General features: G+C 39.4%; 1 protein-coding gene across 9 annotated transcripts in view; it reads right to left on the bottom strand.

Annotated features, from left to right (window-relative positions):
* Positions 1-15,141, bottom strand: part of GREB1L (GREB1 like retinoic acid receptor coactivator) — a 227,626-nt gene that overhangs the window by 127,860 nt on the left and 84,625 nt on the right. The window contains exon 1 of one of the 9 annotated variants that reach the window (XM_075125294.1): positions 10,520-10,618. The exons of the other annotated variants lie outside the window; for them this stretch is intronic. The gene's annotated coding sequence lies outside the window, so the exon portion shown is untranslated. Of the gene's footprint in view, positions 1-10,519; positions 10,619-15,141 lie in introns of those variants that run through there. 9 annotated transcript variants of the gene reach the window in all.

A 15,141-nucleotide genomic window follows, 5' to 3' on the forward strand; every position in this document is an offset into this window, starting at 1 on the left:
TTTTCATTTTCAGTTCAGAATGTCAAACCTAATTAGTCCAACTAAGTCAGAGAACTTGTATTAGAACTGTTTCCTTTTTACATTAAACACTATGAGATGCACTCTGTTCATTAAACAGCTTCATTTGCATCTCCAAAAGCAGAATTATTGATAGTCTCGGTTTTCGATTACTGCTGTTGCACAAAACGAAATTAGCATTCAATATAACAGAATGGGGGGAGGGCACCCGGCTGACATGTAAGCACATCCAGTATAGACAGACACACCAAAATAAACAAAATAGTGTTACCAGCATGTGCTGGATTTTTTTTGGAGAAGAGAGGGTTTTTTGTTTTGAATATTGCAAAATTTAAATTCCTCCTGAAGTTAGAATGAAACCTATAATACAAAGCACAATTTCTTCCTCATAATCCACCACACTGTTCTGACAATCCCTCATATCCAAATAAAATATAAAAGCCAAGCAAATAAATTTTTACCATGATTTAGAAAACTTCCTCAGATCATTACAGCCATAGAAGAATCTTAGTTTCCAAGACACTTAGAATATGACAACATGTGATCAATCTTGATTCTTTCTTCTAGTATTGCTTGGCTTACTCTTGATTTTTAACAGTGTTTCCTTGTTGTCTGTCCTCTCTGATCTCTGAAGGCCCCCAACCCCCTTGTCTTTTCTTATTTTCACCATTTGCTTCAGCCAGCAGTTCACTTGAGACCCATCCATCTTATAATGCCTCAAGTGACAGATGCTCTTAGGAATGACCATACTGCTGAGTGAACAAAAGATAACATCACCTCTACGAACTCAAGAGAGAAATACAACTGCAACTTTAAGATGGGGTTGTGACGGACACTGCACCATAAACCCCTCTCAAGTGAAAAAAGAAAATGACTGCAAAGAAACGGAATCTGACACAATCAAAGCCACAAAAGAGTGCTTCTCCCCACCCCCTGTTGTTGTTGCCGATGGTCTTTTCACTATTTACTCTTATGGAAGAGTCCTGTAACATTTAACCGGGATGAAACCAATAGGTTTAAAAAGTAACTAGATAGGATTCCATATAAATTGCTCTAAAAGCTATACAAAATTCAATAGAGAATGATGGCTTTTCTATACAATTTTAAAATCTGTAGAACTCATGCTATTGAGTTCTATAGCAAGAACACAATTATTTGGTAATTAAATTTTACAGGATGGTTTAAAATTTCTACAGACAAGTCATCTATGAATTAAATTCTGTGGGACTTTTCCATAAAGATAAACTTGTGTTCTGGGGGAAATTCACAGGCACAGGAAGCACACGCATGTGTGAGAGAGATTGAGCTGCTTCTTCAAGTAACTATTTTAATCCCAGAAGTATTAAATCTGTGGCTCACAACTAAATATTGTTTACTACAGTTCAACACCACAGCTCAACAAAATTTTAACTCAGTTTTCCTGCACATTTTAGCACAGATTTTTCAATTAAAATAGCAAAGAATAATTATTTTAAGAGCTATTTCCTAACACCGACTGTAACGTACCATGCAATTTCAATTTGGAATATAAACATTTGACTCATAAAATAAACACAGCATTCACTACACAAACTATAATTCAGGAGAAAAAATAAAAACAATTCTGAGGGGTGCCATAAATCTCTTCTGGAACAACAACAACAACAAGGTTACATTAACATCTTCCAGCCACAAACTAATGAGAGAGATGACATGAACACTCAATCTTTCCTCTCTGATGAAAGGGATGGTGTGGAGGCAAGGAAATCTTCTCCTTCCTTGCCATCAAGGTTTTAAAAAGCATCTTATATTCAGTTTTCACCCAATAATGGCAAATAACCTTGACTGCAGAATACAAAATTGCTGAGGTCACATGAGCATTACAGACAAAAACCATATAGAAACACAGAACAAAGGTCAAAACAGGGGACCAATTAACCCAACATCTTGTGATCTAATTTTTTCTCATGAGTTACTATTGACGTGATCACAACATTCACTTCTTTACCATATTTATTAGTTGCATGGCAATTTACAATTGGTATGCTGTCTGTAATGAGAAAACAAAATAAAAAAGCTGAACACAACACTGCCATAAATTCAATGGCCATATGCAATTTGCTTCATGATAAACACTGCTCAATTTTTTTGAAATGAGCAGAAAAAACAAGATTTTATAAAACATACCATCAGATACATCCTCCCCAATTTGTTGGGAGACTTTTTTTGTTGTTATTTTTTTATATAAATACTGGAGTAATGCTTGGGAAATTGTACACTCTTAGGCCAGGCCTACACTATAAATTTATATTGATATAACTATGTCGCTCAGGGGTGTGAAAAATCAACACCCCTGAGCAACATAATTCTAATCGACCTAACCCCCGCTGGTGACAGCACTATGTTGATATGTTCTCCTGTCAACATGCCTCTCGCGGAGGTGGATTAACTATGCCGACAGGAGATGCTCTCCTGTCAGCATAGTAGTGTCTTCACCGAAGTGCTACAGCAGCACAGCTGCTGGTGCAGGGTTTTAAGTATAGACCTGCCCTTAGGCTCTGACCCTGCATCAAGATCCCCTAGCACAGCCCCCTACACTTACACAGCATCCCTTTGACTTCAGCAGATGCAAAGGTCCACATTAGCAGATCCTGATACGGGACTGGGCCCTCGGTACCCAAGCTCTAATATAATCATTTCTACATAGAGTGCCATGTAATATGGTTTCATTTCCTCATATTAAGAGCATCCAAAGTGTAGAGAGTTAAATAAAAAAGGACCAGAATGTCTCTTTCTTCAGTAAAAACCATGGCCCAGAACCCCAAAGAGCAGGAAGACCCAATGATTATCACCTCACAGAATTCCTCCCAAGTAGGTCCATTGAGGGTGGGGTTTGCCTTCCCACATGCTCTCCAAGATCCCTGTTCCCTCCACCACCCGGGTTGTGCCATTTAGCCATGTTGCCAAGGCTTCCACTGTTAGCCAATGCCTCACTTGCAACTGAGTGCTCCCTTCTAAGGAGGAAATTTGCAGAAAAACTTCATTTTGCTGGGGGGGCCTGTGTGGAATAAGCCATGCAGTTGTCTTCAGCGCTCTGGCCTGCCCAAGCTACACCACAGCCCATCCAGATCTTGATCCAGGCAGAGCTCTTGGCAGGGGAGGGGAAGAGGAGTGTCACAGATATGCGGAAGATATGGAGAGAAAATAGTACAGTGGAGGAGCAACCCCTCTCTGAACTGGGATCCAATTTTGCCATTTATCACAATTTTGTCAGAAGCCTCATAATATGTGGGTTATTTTATTTTAAAGCCTCTTCTCCTGGTGGCATGTGAATAGGTGAGAAAGCTCAGCTTTCTTTAAAAAAGGTTCCAGCCCACATAATTATGAAGTAAAACTTGAACCCTAAAAGATTTTTAAAAACAACAAACAACAACAACACAGGAGACAAATTAAACCACCAAAATTGATTACTTAATAAAATCTCATCATTCTAAAATCAGTCTCAGGATTTGGGGGTGCCTGATTCATGATTTTTTGGATTGGCAATACTGTGAATCTCTGGGTAGGATCTGGGCCAAAACTGAACCAAAGATTATCTATTTTTGATTAGACGAGGCAGAATATCATACTAGTGACCACTCGTACATCTTGAAGTTATCAGTTCAATTGTTAAGAACATTAAAGAGAAAGTATTTGTAGTTCTTAAGCCATCCATTTTTTCCAAATGACATATTTTAAAGACTGTGTAAAATGAGACAGATGGTCATAAATAACAGAAATAGACCTGAACCAAAAACCCTGGCTGTGAACCCTGCAGACATTTTATCTGGAAGGAGGAGACTAGAATGTGGGAATCCAAAACTGTGGATGGCAAGTCAAACCAAATATCTGGATCCAAACACCACTGAATATTGGGGTGTGTGAAATCCAAATCTGAATTTTGCAGCTCACATCCACCTTGACAAAATAAACATTGGGACAAACCTATTGCAAAAAAAAACCAAACAGATTTTATGACCATATTGGTTCTGTGAAAGAAAACAGAACATGGGGGATGGGAGTAGTTTGTCATAATTTATTTCAATGGCTTTATGGCCAATGAGCCACTTATAAAACTTCAAATTATTTTTCATTCCAGTGCATGTGTGCGCATGCTTGTATTATACACACACTCACAATTTTTAGAATATTTTACTTGGCAACCTATTTAGTAACAAAGAACTAGTTATATTTTATAAGTTTGAATTTTACACATCATATAGGTAAAATGTATGAGTTGGGGAAATAATCAATTATATATTAAGAGCCACTGAGTAAGTTGTCCTTCATTAGCTCAAATGAAACCGATGGAAGGCACAGACAGTTTGCACTTTTGGGTAACTTCTCTTCAAATATACATTTCATATTAAAACACATCTGAGTTAAAAAAAGGGGGTTAGATATGTTTCCCTAGTTGTACTGCAAAATCTCAATTGTAAAATGAATAATGTGCTCTACAACAATACCTGACTTCAGCCAATACCGCTGAAAGGATACCTTGAAAACAATCAAGACAGTCTTAATCTCTAACTTGATGACAGAGCACCATTTTTATTCACACTGAACATTTAAAAAATGCATATATTTAGAACCTGATCTCACCCTAATTAGCCCAACAACCTAATAAGTCGTAAGTGTAACAGCTAACAACATTTCACTTACAGGTAACTTTTGTCATTAATACTAATTACTGACACTAAAGCATGACCTTGAAATGACAGCTCCATTAATGCAAGTCTTATTGGGGAGGGTTTCAAAAAGCCTTGATTAAATTAACTACTTTTAAACACAATAGGATCAATATGCATGCAGAGAATGTACGCCCCCATGGCAAGTTCTTCTTGCTTGATTGATCAAAAACAAAACAAAAAAAAACCCCTGGCCTTCCCAGATCACAGCCGGTGCCAGAAATCCACACAGAAAAAAAAAATCCATCAAAATGAAACTCTGAAAAGGTTTACCCTTCACCAACCCATTTGCACTTCAAAAACTCCTTAAGTCCTTCAGCTAAACCCCAGGGTTGAACCATTTCAAAAATGAGAGAGGGGGCCAGTTGTGATTTATCTTCCTTTTGGCCTCTGGACTGTCTGCCAACGTAAGAAAAAGAAATCCTGTAGCCTTGGATATATACCATTTTATAAACAACTCTTTGACACAAGCCCTTACTTGCATAATTTGTCTCTTTCAGTCAGATGCACGAACGACTTATAAAGCAAAATTTTGGGTTCAACTCCTTGGCACACAAGTTCATAAAATAAAGTCAAAAAGCAATCAAGCATCAACCACCATGTTTGAAGTTTATATTAATTTTAGCATGCTGTTTGACTACAAATATAATGGTCCTTAGTCTGATCTCACACGTGAGAATCGGTCGTTGCTTCACTGAAGTCAATGGAATTACACTAGTGTAACACCTATGTGAAGTCAGAATCCAGCCCCACCATAATTTCAACTAGCATAAACACACTTTCAACTTAATATTCATATCCCAATTATAATTTTACTTGACACTTCAGGCCATGCAATATGTAACTTTCAAAGCTTTTCTCAAACTTCTGCATTTCAATATAGATTACCAATTCCAAGGAAAGTGGGAATTTCATGGGTCACAAACCTCTAGGTCACAAGGACCTTCTATGCAGCTGTCAGGCCACTATGACTCAATCGATTTATTCTTAGTTTATATGTTCTACCCTCATTATTAAATACATCCTGTAACTGCATTCTTTACACAGTAACATTTTTCTTCAGTAAAACAAATACTAAATAATGTTGCTGCTATTCTTTGATCAGAAATTCCAGCTCCTGTCATCAATTGTGATGCATAAAAAATATGGCAAACTATCAAGGACAAATTCTGTGTGTTATGAATGACACTTCCCCAACCCTTATTTTTTCCAATATATTCGTCCATTGTAGAAACCAGATCTTATACCTACTAAAGTCAATGGCAAAACTGTCACTGATTTAAATGGTACAGAACTGGCCTGTCAGAGAACATAAACTCCTATTTTTATTGTCCATTATTGTATTATTTTGTTCCTTGAGTGACAAAGGGCCGTTAGTTTGCACAAAATTTTGGTTTTGAGGGTGGTTTTTTTAATAGCTATCTAAAATTTTCCAACTTAAAAAGACACAAACAGAAAGAAAAACAAACAAAACCTGTTAGTTGCTCTCTCCACCATGGCTCAAGATTTAAGTTAGGCTAGTGGGAAGTTTTATTGCCACTTTACTATTGAATTTATATTCCCACATATACTAAGTCTTTCACAAGAAAGATTCCATAACAGGGGTGGCCAAACTTACTGACCCTCCACATACAATAATCTTCAGAAGTTTGAGAGTCACAAGACATGCACAAACTTCCTCACAGAGTGGCGCCCACTGGGGCACTGGGGTTCTGCCCTGATGCCTCCCTGCGGGGCTAAAGCCCTGAGACTCCCCCACTCCCCCCAGGTCCGAAGCTCCTAGCCCCACAACCCTGCTGCAGGGCAGAAGCCCCAAGCTCCCGCCCCCAGTCTGGTAGGTAGAGAATGGGGGATGGGTGGGAGGCTCAGCAAGCCACACTAACTGTACAAGAGCCACATGAGGCTCACGAGCTGCAATTTGGCCACGCCTGTTCTATACCCTTTATGCAGTTCACTCAGTTATGCTCAGTCTTTAATCATGAAAATGTTTAAAGTTCTGTGTTCAGAAAAAAACTTAAAGATGATACCATATATTGAAAGAAAAATTAAAATGATTAAGGTGGCAGTTAAAACTATACACATCGTGCTCAGAATGTACTTTGGAATCATGTGCTAGCCGCTACATACTTGTAGGACTACTCCTGAAGACTCCTGATCACTCTAGTAGCTTCATTCAAATCAATGGAACTGAGTGAGGGTTTGTAAGCCCAGACCCCATGTTGGCTTCAGCATCTGACCTTCTTCCAAATGTAACACCTAAGGCTGTATCTATCTACAAGTTCTATAGAGGCACAGCTGTAGTGATTTTTCCATTGCTAGAGTAAATCCACTCCCTTGAGAGGCAGTGGATAGGTCAATGGAAGAATTCTTACACTGACCAAGCAGTTTCTACATGAGGGCTAAGGTCAGCTTAACTGCATCTCTCAGCTACCTAGCGACATAGCTAGGTTGACCTAAGTTTTTGGTATAGACCAGGCCTAAGCATTTGAGAGCCTGTTGTCTTCCCTAATGTGAAAAAGAAGGGAATGGGGGAGTTACTAACATTACATAATGCACAACTGCTGTGGTATTTGATATATGAAATCTCAGGTGTTACGTTCAATCCCGTTCTCTTTTCAAATTAAACAAACCACAAAGAAAATCACAAGTAATTTCCCCATACTATTAGAACAAACAGCTTAGTACTTTTGCCCATTGTTACCCAACTGTACTTGTGTTTACCCTCAGCTGTTTTCTTTTGTCTATGGTGGTTCAAGATCATAACCCAGCTCAACAATATAAATGTGAGCTTTACTCTTTCCTGAATTGTGCTTATGGAATGATAAGACTTCAGTTGCAACCTAATTATTAAAACACTTCCATTTCCCTATGTATTATACAGATTCACTTTTCTAGTCTAGATATACAACATTTTTTTAAAAATGATCAATCTCCCAGTATTATAATCAGATATCCAAAAGTATGAGGGATATTTATTGTTAAAACAAACGATAGTTATAAAGAAACTCTGAAGATCTAAAAGTGGCAATATATCTTTCTGTATATATTTATAAGCCTTGAACCAAAAGTAAATGGCTCCATAAGAAATGGAATTTACTAAGTTTCTTACAACACAGCTGGTAAATCTTCTCTAAAAGTTAAAGTCCAAAGCAATAAGGAGACTATAAAAACACAAACAGAATATAGTTTGTCTTTTAAAAGAAAGTTGGAAAAGCAAAACAAAAACAGACTACCCTGTGGATTCATTAGCAACCAGGGTGGCAGGCCATAGTCTAATTCCCATATAAAACCTCATGACTACCTGCAGAGCATGAGAGTGCAAATCACATTAGTGGAGACACCAGATGACCAAAGAAAGCATTTGAGGCCTGGTAAAACCAGTAAACAAAAGGCAGCATTCCAGATGAATGCCATTGCTAGAATCAGCATTGTCAGATCCCAGGATCTGATAACCCAAACGCAGATTAGCTGCAGGCAACAAAAGAGTAAGATGAGAAACAAAGGGGTCATTCTGACACATGAAGAAATCATCTTCATTAAGCCATCCTGTCTTTTATGTGTAGTTATAAAAACTACTCTTACTTTAAGTGACATTTGAGGCAATGAAGCCACGACCGTGCAGAGACTTAGACAAGCTACTGAAGGTAACACGTTCTTGACTGCAGCTAATTTACCAGGCAAATTGGCCACCTTCCCTTTGAATCTTTGTGACATTTTAAAGACCTATAATGATTTTAAGATTTGTTGTACAGATCATTTCAGTTTACTGTCTGACTCAGATTGCGGAGTTTGATAAGCAAAATAATTCATTACATAGAAGTACAACTAGAGGTCTCCCTCAAAGTACACAACTATTCTTTGACAGAATATTTGTGTAAACAGAGGTTCCCTTCCTATAACATATACACTCTCCACACAGGTACAGACAATACAAATGATAAAGGTTTGGAGGCTAAAATGTAGGAAAAAGCCTGCCACAACACAACACATACTAAGGAACTCTCTCCATCCAAAAGCAAGCACAGACCTTTCAGTTTGTTCCCAAAAGAACAGCACTGCTATGAAACAGCTGTGGGATGGAAGGGAATTTTGGGTAATAACATGCAAAGAAGTAAACTACTCAGTTGGCTTTAGATACCCTATCTATATTAAGTAAAGGTTAGCAGTACTGCTAGAAATTCCAAAGCAGAGTGGGGTACCTGGACCTTGTCTACCCTAGTGAATTTCATACTAGTTTTTGAGCGGTGGTGCTACGAACACTGTAGACTCAGTGCATGGGATTTCACTACTGTATCATCTAAAACTGCCTATGCCCACTCTACCACAGAGTTTATACCATTGGTTGCACTGGTACAGCGGTGTTCAAATATTGGTAAGACATTTACAGTATAGATATATCCCAAGTGTGTTTAATTAAGGTTGGATCCTGGAGCTCAGCTGATTTACAGTGGACTTGGCAGGATGTCAGTAAAGGGGCAAGGTGGAGACGGAAGGAGAGAGGACCATCCAGATCTTCATTCAGTTAGGGAGGTATGAGGTAGAACAAGAAAAAGAAAATGGAAAGACCTGAAGTGTAAGAGACAGGCCTGAATTCTCATTTACATTATGTGCCCTTTTACACTGCTTTAAAGTAGGTGCAAATTGAATGTTGTCCCGCTTTAAGACTCCTATACACTGTCAGTCCAATGTAAGAAGGCCCTTAATGTAACTCAGATTCAGGCTCTCAAACTCCAAGCTAACTGGAACAGAGGGGGAATACAGAGGGTTAATAGGTCTTTAGAGCACAATCTATGCTGTGGATATTTGTACCAAAGTTGTTACACCAGGGCAAATCCCGAGTTAGGTGTGCTGCATTAGTGTAAAATGGGCCTGGCCCCAGTGTAACTTACTCTAGTTTCAAAACATTTCTACCTTGGGGTTTGACCATTGTGGCACTCCAGTATTAGTAGCTCCAGTACACCCAGGCCCTCTGCTGAAGAATGGATAGATGGAAATTCTGGTAGAGAGATCTGGCTGAGAGCCTGTCTACTCATGGAGCTATTCCAAAATAGCTATTCATTTACTCCACTTTGAAAGTGGATTAAGCTAAACAGGAATAAATGAGTCTTATTATAGAATAAGAGTGCTCATACACAGTTGTTCATGAATAACTGCTGCACTTTAAATTCACACCCTATCTTAATCCAAATTAATTTTCAAGTGTAGACAAACCCTCAGTTGAGAGGAAGGGCAGGAAGTATGGCGCGTTAAGAAATGCTGGAGAGAAGGAAACTATTTGGGAGGGGAGTATCAAATGGTAAGGGATATGACTTAACTTATGTTCTAAAAAAATAAGGAAAAATAAAACACAGCTATTTGATATTTTTATATTCTTATTTAAAAAGAAATCATAAATACATAACTATATGGCTTCAGTCCCAAGTCAGAGACTGAGAGAACTGACTGTTCTCATCTGGAGAAGCAACTTTTGTAAACCCAGAACCTTGTTTACAGTAACTTACACTGATTCAATAGACATCAAAACTCTGAGCAACAAGCTGTCTGTTGCTAACTCATAGAACTAGTGACAATTATGTCAGAAAAAAAAGGTAACAATATTTACTGACTTTTATGAGCTTTTATTCCAAAATTTTAGGTACTATCCACCATCTCAGAAGTCTGAAACAGAACCTATTATATTTTCCAATTGTTTTAAGGGATACATTTAACCTAATGCCATACTGAAATCAGAAACCGATACTCCACTGTCAATGTGCTGTACAAACACATTCCTAGCCCTGTGTTGAAAAACATACCTGATACTTGGTGACCCGGGTACAAATAGATTTGTAAGATCATGCTCTTCAGTGTAGTTAGTTCTTATATTCCATAGAGAAAATGAGGTGATCTCTGGATGGGTGTGGGTTATTGTCTTCTTAAACCCACAAGTGACCTTTGTACTGAGGCATCTCACAGCACTCTAAACAAAGAGGCAAACTGACTGACCTGTGATATAAGAAATCATCTTCAGAAGCTTCATTTCAAGCAGGCCCCACATTCAGCCTCAAAAGCTTTTCTAAACAAGTTACTTCAAGTATCTGTTCTTTGGAGTGTTCTGGGTTTCCTCATTAGAAAGATATTCAAGCAGAACAGATCTCTGTCAGGACTTACCGCTTAACTATTGTACACTTGTGCAGAAATACATGACAGCAGCAGATCTGGCTAAAAATACTAATATTAATCACCTTTATTTGTTTCAGGTATTCTAGGTATTTTGACATGGAAACAACTCCTTGATTCGCATTTGCAACTTTTCCCTTTTGGCTGGGACTGTCACAATCCAGTCCTAGTTAACTGGTTGAACTGATGGGGGGAGGGAGTGAGGAGGGGAGGACATTGACCTCCAGTTGCTAGGGTTACTCAGCAGTGCAGGCAGGAGGCCTCCAGCTGAAGATGTATGTACACTGGAGAACTGATCAATTCCTAATTGAACTAGGGGGCTAGAACTGGATAAACACAACCAGGCCAGTGTGCCAACACTAGTCATGTTGATTTATGTTCTCAGCTATTGCAGTTTTGCCCCACATCTTCACTAGAACGATTCTAACCCATTTGAGTGGCAAAGCCCTGGGAGTGCCACTTGCACAGTTCCCTGCAGAGCTACCAGGAGCAGCAGAACTGAGGAGACTTCAAGAAGGCCACACATGTACTATGAGGAAGCATTAGAACTACTGGAACTCTTTGTCCCATTATGCCAGCAACCACCACATACACTTACACTAAAATGGTTCAGAGTGAAACAGGGTCCGGAATGTCTGGAGCGCTTTTGAGTTCAGCCACAAAGCTGAGCTACAGGATCCAAACTGTTCTCTACATGTGAGAATTTTACTGTACAAAGATGATCTCATGCCCTGTGTACACAAACATTTAAGTTTGCAGCAACCTGGGGTGCAAATCTACCCCATACCAGCCTGCCATCCACTAACTGTTTGGGTGGACCCTGCTGACACAGACTAACAGTTACTTTGTGCGCTTTAATCAAAAACTAGTAAAACAGAACTAGATCGAAGTACCTTAAGGACCTGTTAGTGCATGGCAGCAAGAGCCACGTGGGCAGTAACTGGATGGCAGGTTAGCGCAGGGTAGATTTACACCCCAGCTTACACACAATGAACACGTAGACAAGCCCTAAATGGCAGAGGCAGGGTTGAGAAGGGGGAACATTCTGTCAGAGGGTTCCTGCAGGTACAGTACTGCACACTAGCCCACGCATCATTCTCCCACATCTCCAAAGCTCTAGGAGTTAGGGAAGAGAGGAGACCCACACATTGGGAGGGAGAAGGAAAGGGGAACACAACACTCAGATGGGATAAAAGAGAATAAATGGAGAGGGGGATCTCAGGAGAAAAAGAAAAGGGGGAAAAAAAAATCAGGGCTTTGGAGCAGAGCCCACTGAGTAGCTCCGGAGCAGTGGAGCTGCAGGTTTTTGCCTGGAGCTGGAGCGGAGCCGGAGCACAGCTCCAAAGCCCTGAAAAAAACACTCTTCTGTACCAAAGAGAGAGGGGGTCCACCTGAAGATTCAGAGGGAAGGAATTCTCCCTTTAAGGGGCAGAGGGAGAAAACAGGCTGTCCTCCATTTAAACATAACCAAGGTGGCTTCTCCCAAGAACACAATCGCAGCTAAGGGTAGGACTTAACATGAATTTCAGGCTGTGATTTTCTTAGATTGTAAACTCCTCAGGACAGAGATTCTACTTCCCCATTAAATATTTTATATATATATATATATATATATATATATATATATATATATCGATGAAGTCCAAGTACTTTGCACCTTCTTTTTGACCGGGTCTTCTCTAGTTACCACTGCAATACATATAAATCCAAAGAAAATAAAGCAATTATATAGGGTCATTCATATGTTTGGATAAAGATATCTATCCATGCTCATGGTTATTTAACCACAACACAAATGTTATTAGACACTGAATAAATAAGACATTTGATTAAAATAGTGTCACCAAAATGTACACTAACCACTCTGCAGGTTTACTGAGTCACTGGCTTACTCGGAGAATTGTCTGTCAGGGAAAAAAAATGTCAAAGGTTGTTAACTATGTTGATATGAAGACTGTGTTATGCACACTAAGCTATAGAGCATGCAGTTTTGATAAACTAGAATGCCTTGGACCAAATTCAAAGGAGAAATATTTATTTTCTCCACCTAGTATATTGGCACTACATAGCTGGCAAGTGAGGATGGGTTGTGTCAGAGCTAGGTAAGGGGGACAAACTGGAAATTCAGGGCTGGCAGGCAATGAAACCAATTTTGAGCAATGAGCTGTGCTCCCCTTCCACAGCTTGCACACTTCTGGTGTCCTCCAAACAGCCCTTTATCTGATGCCAGGTGGAGACTCATGCTGCAAGTCCTTTCTGAGTGTTGGGGACTGAAAATGCCCCAAATGCAGGAGCAAGTGAGAAATGGAATTGGGATGGTGGCTGTTTTGAGAAGGGAAGGGAGCTCACTCTTCAGGGTTGGATTGTCTGCCTGCTGTAAGGTCATGAACCACACACACACACACTTACTTTCCATATCTGTGTGTGTGTGTGTGCGTGCGCGCGTGTGCGCACACACACGCCCGTCCACAATCCCTAGCCGGAGAGAGGGGTAGACAAAGATACAGCACAGGGAGAGGGACGAGTATGTCACACTCTAAAGCTGTGGCTTCTCCTTGGCCTGTTTCTGGCTGCCGCTTTGTTTGAAGCGGCAGCAATTGTTGTGTTCTCTCTCCAAAACAGCCTTTACTGCCTCTTTAGTGCTAGTAAAGCTGGCCCTGCCCCCAGCTAATGACACAGTGCCCAGCTGTCAGCAGGGAGTGGGGGCCCATGGGAGCTCTGACAACTACCAAAAAAAAAAAAAAAAAAAAAAAGAGAGATTGGCGATTTATTCATCATACTCCTCTCTGAAAAATAATGATCCCTGCCGTGCTTTTTTTGTTTGTTTGTTTAAAGAGAGGAAGGGCAGTTGTTTCTTCATGCTCACAGCTGCACAGGTAATGACCTCTGTCTCTAGCTCTCCAAAAGCTAACAGTGCTGGTTACTGCACTCTTCCAGTGTGATCTGGAAAGAATCCAGTGCACGACTGATTACATTTCATCCACAGTTAGTTTAACCTTTGAAACGTGTCAATCAATGGAACAGGCCACTAGGTAAGGTCAGTGCAACCTTGCCAGTCCAAGTATTCTCTCACTATTTACACAGAAAACAACTGTGTGTTCAGGGACTCTTCCCCAATAAATACAAAATGCACCATGAAGACCGCAATGAACCACTAATATTATTTTAAGATGCAATAGCCACCCATGACTATCCACCAAAAAAAGAGATATTAACTCTGCAAAAATAAACTCTCTTTCAGAGCAGTGCTTACATAAACAAAAAAAATTATTTTCCCTACTTAGGAACAACAAAGAAACCATATTTTTCTTTATCCAATCATCTAGGCATTGTTTGATTTAAATGTCACACATTAGGCACAACATTTCATATTACTCACTCCCTCAGAACACTGGAAAAAAAGTTATAAATTCAATTTTAAAATTTCCAAATGAAAGAAAAAAAGTCCACACATGGTGTTCAGAAATGAAGTTTAAAATATTACAGCAATTGTGTCAGCACTGACCACTAGAATTCAGGTTGCAAAATATTTCCCATTACAGTAGAACCTCAGCGTTACGAACACCAGAGTTATGAACTGACCAATCAACTACATACTTCATTACTGGAAGTACACAATCAAGCAGCAGCAGAGACGAAAAAAAAAAAAAAAAGAGCAAGTACAGTACAGTACTGTGTTAAACAAACTATTGAGAAAAAGGGAAAGCAGCATTTTTCTTCTGCAACATAGTAAAGTTTCAAAGCTCTATTAAGTCAATGTTCAGTTATAAACTTTTGAAAGAATCACCATAACATTTTGTTCAGAGTTACAAACAACCTACATTCCTGAGGTGTTCATAACTTTCAGGTTCTACTGTATATAACCTCCTATTCTGAAACTCAGAATACTCCTGCTTAACAGCCCAATTCTCAAAGATGTCGAGTGCTCTCAACTCCCACTGAACTCTGTTGGAGGGCAGGGCCCTCAGCACCTGACAGGATCATGCTCTTCATTCCTGTCCAAAATATTTTTTGGAAAGTTTTGAGTGAAATTCTAGAAGGGGAAAAAAAATAATTTCCCCACTTCAAACGTTCTAGCTTCTCTTCATTTTTAGTTTAGGTTTGTATAGAGCTAGGTCACGGAGGTATAAAGCTTTAGAGCTCAGAGTTGGACTGGAGAGTGTGTCCCTAATAAGGACCAATGCCAGACATGGAAAAAAATGGTCTTGACATAATCAGAGTTATGTGGATTGTAATTTATTTATTTATTTTTAGCACT

Source organism: Caretta caretta, chromosome 2, assembly GCF_965140235.1.
Source record: "Caretta caretta isolate rCarCar2 chromosome 2, rCarCar1.hap1, whole genome shotgun sequence".
In the NCBI taxonomy this organism is placed as follows: Eukaryota; Metazoa; Chordata; order Testudines; family Cheloniidae; genus Caretta; species Caretta caretta.